The sequence below is a fragment of the Callorhinus ursinus genome, unplaced genomic scaffold (genome assembly GCF_003265705.2).
Source record: "Callorhinus ursinus isolate GAN/ISIS: 27379988/994484 unplaced genomic scaffold, GSC_fseal_2.0 scaffold26, whole genome shotgun sequence".
NCBI lineage: Eukaryota > Metazoa > Chordata > Mammalia > Carnivora > Otariidae > Callorhinus > Callorhinus ursinus.
Window position 1 is genome coordinate 18,762,689 of NW_027397088.1, and position 5,978 is coordinate 18,768,666.

A 5,978-nucleotide genomic window follows, 5' to 3' on the forward strand; every position below is an offset into this window, starting at 1 on the left:
TGGATTCAGATCTCCCTAGACAAACCCTGAATTCACTTGGGATAGATGGTAGGATTCAGGGATTTGTATCTAAAAATCTTAAAGTAAGTTATTTGTTGAGATACATTAGCTATCTCTAACACAGGAACAAGACATTTGTCATTTCATGATGACATATATTTCCCCTGGGTCTCTTTTTTAATATTAATATTAGTGCATAAAAATTGTGACATATTAACACTAGAACAAACCAGCCCATCTGGTCTTTCAGGTTGATTGACTTGCTCAATTTCCATGTACCTGTGTATATTTAAACTCTTTGGGTTCTCAGTTTATTTCTAAATTGAGGAAGATTAGAGTGGATGAAGTTTGGGTCCTTCCTCAATCAATAATTCTGAATCTTATCTAACATATTTAGTTGAGTTTAAGGCATACATCTTTTTCCACATTTTAATATCTCTGATATTGAAGTGTATCTTAAATAGATATTCCTTAATCATTGTGTCACAGCATAATCAGCATGTTTTACTTCTCTCTATTGAAGGTACATAAAATAATGGTGCAGATTGCAATTAATGTCATCTTAGATTTGATGAAATATGCTGTGCAGTTGAGACATGAATCCCAAACGTACCAAACTCAGCCAGTGTCATCATCCATCAGCCAATCATTCCAGTGTCATCATCCATCAGCCAATCATTCCAAAACTGACTTAGTTTACATTATTGGACATCTTTGGGAGGCAGAATTTTGATTCCAGAAAAGAATTCAGATGATGGGCGGTCCATAAGGAAACTTTTCATTTTCTTTGGACATCTATTTTGGAATAATCCATTCCTTTTTTTTTTTTTTTTTTAATGAAATTGTCTTGTTCCTTAGTTTTGTCCAAGAGTCAATCCATTTAATATTTGATTATGCCGGTGTAAAATGTACACTAGGCAATGAGATAGACAATTTTTCCTATGCCTGAGTATATTTATTTAAAAGTTTAATTTAAAAAAAGCATTTGTTTTATTTCCATGTATTATGTTACATACTCATGATAAAATAGTAAACACAAAGGAATAACCCTCAGAGAACAGGCTATTAAATGGTACAATGCAGCAAGGACTGCACTGGGGAAATGGGAGGAATTACATGGAATATCCTGTTATTAGAAAGAGTTTTCTGTAGATGGTGATTTCTAAGCTGAGACCTGGAGGACAAGTAGGGTTAGTCAAGTGAATGCTAGGGGAAAAAGAAGGAAGCAGGAAAGGAAGGAAGCAGAATGTTTAAAGACCCATGATTCAAAAGGAAAAAACAAACCCCGAAACCATGGTATATTCAGGGAACTACATTTTGTTTAGAATGGCTGGACATGCATGACAGTGTGAAGTTTTCTAAATCAATCCTTCAATCTACAGTGGTCCCCTGTTATTAGTGGGAAATATGTTCCGAGACCCCCTGTAGATGCCTAAAACCACAGAGAGTTCTAAAACCATATATTTACCATGTTTTTTCTTGTACATACATATCTCTGATAAAGTTTAATTTATAAAATAGGCACAGCAAGAGATGAACAATAACTAATAATAAAATAGAATGATTATAACAACATGTTGTAATAAGAGTTATGTGACTGTGGCCTCCCAAAATAATCTTATTGTACGGTACTTACTCTTCTTCTTAAGATGATGTCTGATGATAAAATATGTACCTGATAAAATAAAATGAGGTGAATTACACGGGCATTGTGACTTAGAGTTAACGCTACTTACTACTGACCTTCTGACGCATCGTCAGAAAATCTGACATCTAAAAATCATCTGCTTCCAGACCTTGGTAGACCGAGGGTAACTGAAATTGTAGAAAGCAAAACCAGGGATGACGGGGGGGGGGGAACTACTATATAAGGATTTCATCTAGTCTGAGCTAAACTCTGTGCTAGTGTGCTAGGCATGATGGGATTGCAAATAGATTTCAAAATGGAGTCATGTTGCCGAATATGGTGCCAAAGTAACCACCAAGGATGTCTTGATTCTCTCATCATCTTTAAACTCATAATACTCCAAATGAAACTCATCCTCTTTTTATCCCACATCTGTTGTTTCTTCCTTTTTCCTATCCTTGGCAAATAACCCTACTCTGCCAACCAAACTCCAAATCTTGAAACCATATCAGTATGTTTGATTAACATTCCCCAAATCTAATACATCATCGGGTTCTGTAGTTTGGACTTCCTCACCCCATTCATTAGATATACTCATATCAGACAAAATAGACCTTAAAATGAAAATTGTTACTGGAGACAACAGAGGATATTTTATAATAAGCAACAAAGAAGGACTTTCTTTGATAATAAAAAGATCAATTTATGCACCCAATAAGAGAGCCCCCAAATATATAAAAAACTAATAGAACCGAAGGGAAAAATGGACAGTGATACTTTGGAAGAGGCTGAAAATGAGGATGCTCTAATGGACTTCTGTTAACTTAATTGGTTTGAAATCCCCACTCCTTAATAAAGTCCCTTCCCGTGGTAACTCATTTCACATGGTTCATGTGATGCTAACATACTTTTCCCAACCACATGGATGGACATATGACATATCTCACCAGCTAGGGGGAACCATAGGCGCTGGAGTTATATAACCCAAGATAGGTCAGTTAGAGAACTCTATGGAAATTTAGTGCTGTGCTGCTCCATATTTTTTTTTTTGCAAGATTAATCAAGGTAGAACAGTATGATCCCTTATGCCTATGACTGAGAAAGAACAGGAATACAGAGTTAAGCCAGGCAGAGACAAATGCATTTCATTTGTCAGAGAAAGCTGGTGCCTTGATAATGTTATTTTGAGGCCCTAGATTATTCCTGAAGCCAAATGAACTCTAGACATTTTCACTACGTGAGCCATTCTATTCCTCTTTTTCTTAAGTCTGTTTGAGTCAGGACTCTGTCGCTTGCAACTGTAAAAGTCTTGAACAAAACAGCAGTTGATAATTACAATTCTGGTCGCCAATCCCAGGGCAGGGGCTTCCCCACACCAAGCACTTCTCAGACACCAGCTGGGTGTCCTACAATTCAGCTGAATTCTGACACTGCCTACCTGGAGGCAGCATCAGATCCCACAGATTAAGAGCTCAGTCCTACAAGACTGCTCCCCTCCCCTACTGCAGATGGCAACTGAAAGTCCAGCTTGTCAGGTGTTTTTCAGGCTGATGGGCTATAGATCAAAAGTTCCAACAACCCCTTCCTTGGGTTCGATTAATTTGCTAGAGTAGCTCACAGAACTCAGAAAAACATTTTACTTATTAAATGACCAGTTTATTAGAAAAGGATATAACTCAGGAACAGCCAGATGGAACGGATACATAGAGAAAGGAGCTCAGAGCTCCATGCTCTCTGACAGGGCCACTTTCCCCAAATCTTCATGGGTTCACCAACCCGGAAGCTCTCTGAAACCTGTCCTTTTGGGTTTTTACAGAGGCTTCATTAGATAGGGACAGTTGATTAAATCATTGGTCATTGGTGATCGATCCTCACCTCCCCAGAGGTCAGGGAGGTGGGAGTGAAAGTTCCAACCCTCTAATTACATGGTTGGTTCTGGCAAGCAGGGGCTCTCCTTAGGTAGGGTCCAAAAGTCATCTCATTAACATAACAGAGAACACCTTTAATGGCTCTTATCGCTTAGAGAATGCCAAGGGTTTGAGTTCTGTGCCAGGAATAGTTGGGAAAGACCAAATATCCATTTCTTATTATAAATCACTACGTCTGGGCACCTGAGTGAGCTCAGTCAGTTGAGCGGCTGACTCTTAATTTTGTCTCAGGTAATGATTTCAGGGTCCTGAGATTGAGCCTGGAGTAGGGCTCCCAGCTCAGTGCAGAGTCTGCTTGAGATTCTTTCTCCCTCCCCCTCTTCCCCTCCCCCTGCTCATCCCCCTCTCTCTTAAATAAATAAACAAATAAATAAATAAAATCTTACTAAAAAAAAGAAAAGAAAAAATCACAATAGCATCATAATAAAAATGCATCGGTATTCCGAATGGTTGAAAACACGAATAACTAGATACTGAGCAATGGTACACAGAGAAAATATCTTTAGTTTTCTCTCACCTCTGTCTTCTGACATGGCTCGTCATATCTCTATGTCCATCCTATGATATTTTGAGATAATTCCATAGTTTACTTGCAATTTTACATTATAAGAATATTTAGGTACATATTACTCACTTTCAGGAAATGAAAAAAGAAATTCTAGGCACATTTAAATCAAAATTCCAATCTCACATCTAATTTGATTTGAGTGTCTTTCTTTTCACAACTCAAGGCAAATCCACACCTCTGGCCCTGCAGTAGGGTGCAGACGATGGTCTCAGCTTAGAGATTTTCTCCTTCCTCTTTCAACCCTTTATTTTGCTTTGGTTTTGTGTAGTTCTCTCTTGACTAAAAGTGAATGACTAGTGGGTTTTTCATTATAGCAAGCTTCTATGTAACATTTCCTTTTCTGAGTTCTTTAGCCAGTATCTCGAACACCCTGGAGTGTTTGCAAAGTGATCAGACTGGAGCTACTCTCTCCCACGTACCTTCCCACCCATCCTATAATATAGGATATCTCGTATATAACATTTTCTTTTCTGAGTTCTTTAGCCAGTATCTCGAAACATTTTTCACTGAGTTTGTTCCAGATCATTGCTTTATGACATGGGCGGTATACTTTCCAGCTGATCTAGAATGACATCCTTTCAGCCTTTGTCCCTGGGGATCCATCCTGTTGGGATTCCCTCATCCTCAGCAGGAATTTTTTTTTTTTTTTTTAAAGTATGATTCCCATCAAGACAACTCAAGCGCACTGGTCCTAAAGAAAATTCATGCCTTGCTTTTGTGCCAGACCGTAGGTAGTCTGCTCCTCACGCCACTAGCTTTTCCTTGTCTTGCCATGGAAGGCAGTGGCAGCCAGCCATTTATCTTCTGATTTTTCCAGTTTGGCAACAGGCTCCAACTATCTATTTTTATGTACACTGTCAAACTTCAGGGAACACGCATAAATTCCTCCTAAATGTCAAGTGCTCCCAAGGCCTTCCTCATCAAACTTTAATGCACTGAGTAACACTAAAAATTTCTGCATCTTGCAAGTGTCCGATTAGAGGATGATCTGCTTTCTCTTCTTTTGCAGACACTCAGAGTCTCTACGAGGGGCTCTCTTGGAGTCCTCCTGACTTGGTTAGGTTGAGAGAGCCCTCCTTCCCATTCTTCATGTGTATTCCTCCTGGTAACTACACTTATTACTAGACAGATAATTCTCTCCTTCTACAACTTAGCTCTCTCTCCAGGAACTCCTGCTTTTTGCTTTTATAGAATGGATGGGCAGGTAAGTGGGAGAAAGAAGTTCCAGTCTTATCACTTTGCAAACACTCCAGGGTATCTGTTTGGCTGTTCTTTAGAACAAAGAGGCACTTGTGGACAGAAGTGATATTCAGTGTGTTTAATAGCCATGATGGTAGACCATGGGAGTGGATTTAGACCACAATGTTGAAACAATATTTGGGAAATACCTTGATGATCCAGGATTCAATCTTTTATTTCCAGATAACTAGGAAATGAGGGGGTTCCAGAGGAGAGGCCAGGGTGTTGGAGTGGCAGAGCCTCAGGGAAATGGCTATTTATCAACTGTCTGGAGGTATTTCTGTAACTTAGCAATCAAGTGATTATCAGCCCTTCCTATGGCCTCTTATCCTTGAGACTGAAGCTTGAGCTGTCATTCTCAGACAATAAGAAAAATCTTATTTCACATCTCATTACATTTGGGCTATGATGGAGGCAATGTTCAAAAAAAAAAAAACGCTCGATAAAATTAGCACAACTGAGTTAAGGAATGAGCCTTGGGAGGGGAACAGGAACAAAGCAGAAATCGTATAAAGAGAGAGAAATCAAGATAATGTGATAACCCCAAAATAAGAGTTTTATCTTGAAAGTCGGCCCTTTGTAGCAGAGAAGACAAGGAGACTGAAGGTGAGGGAAA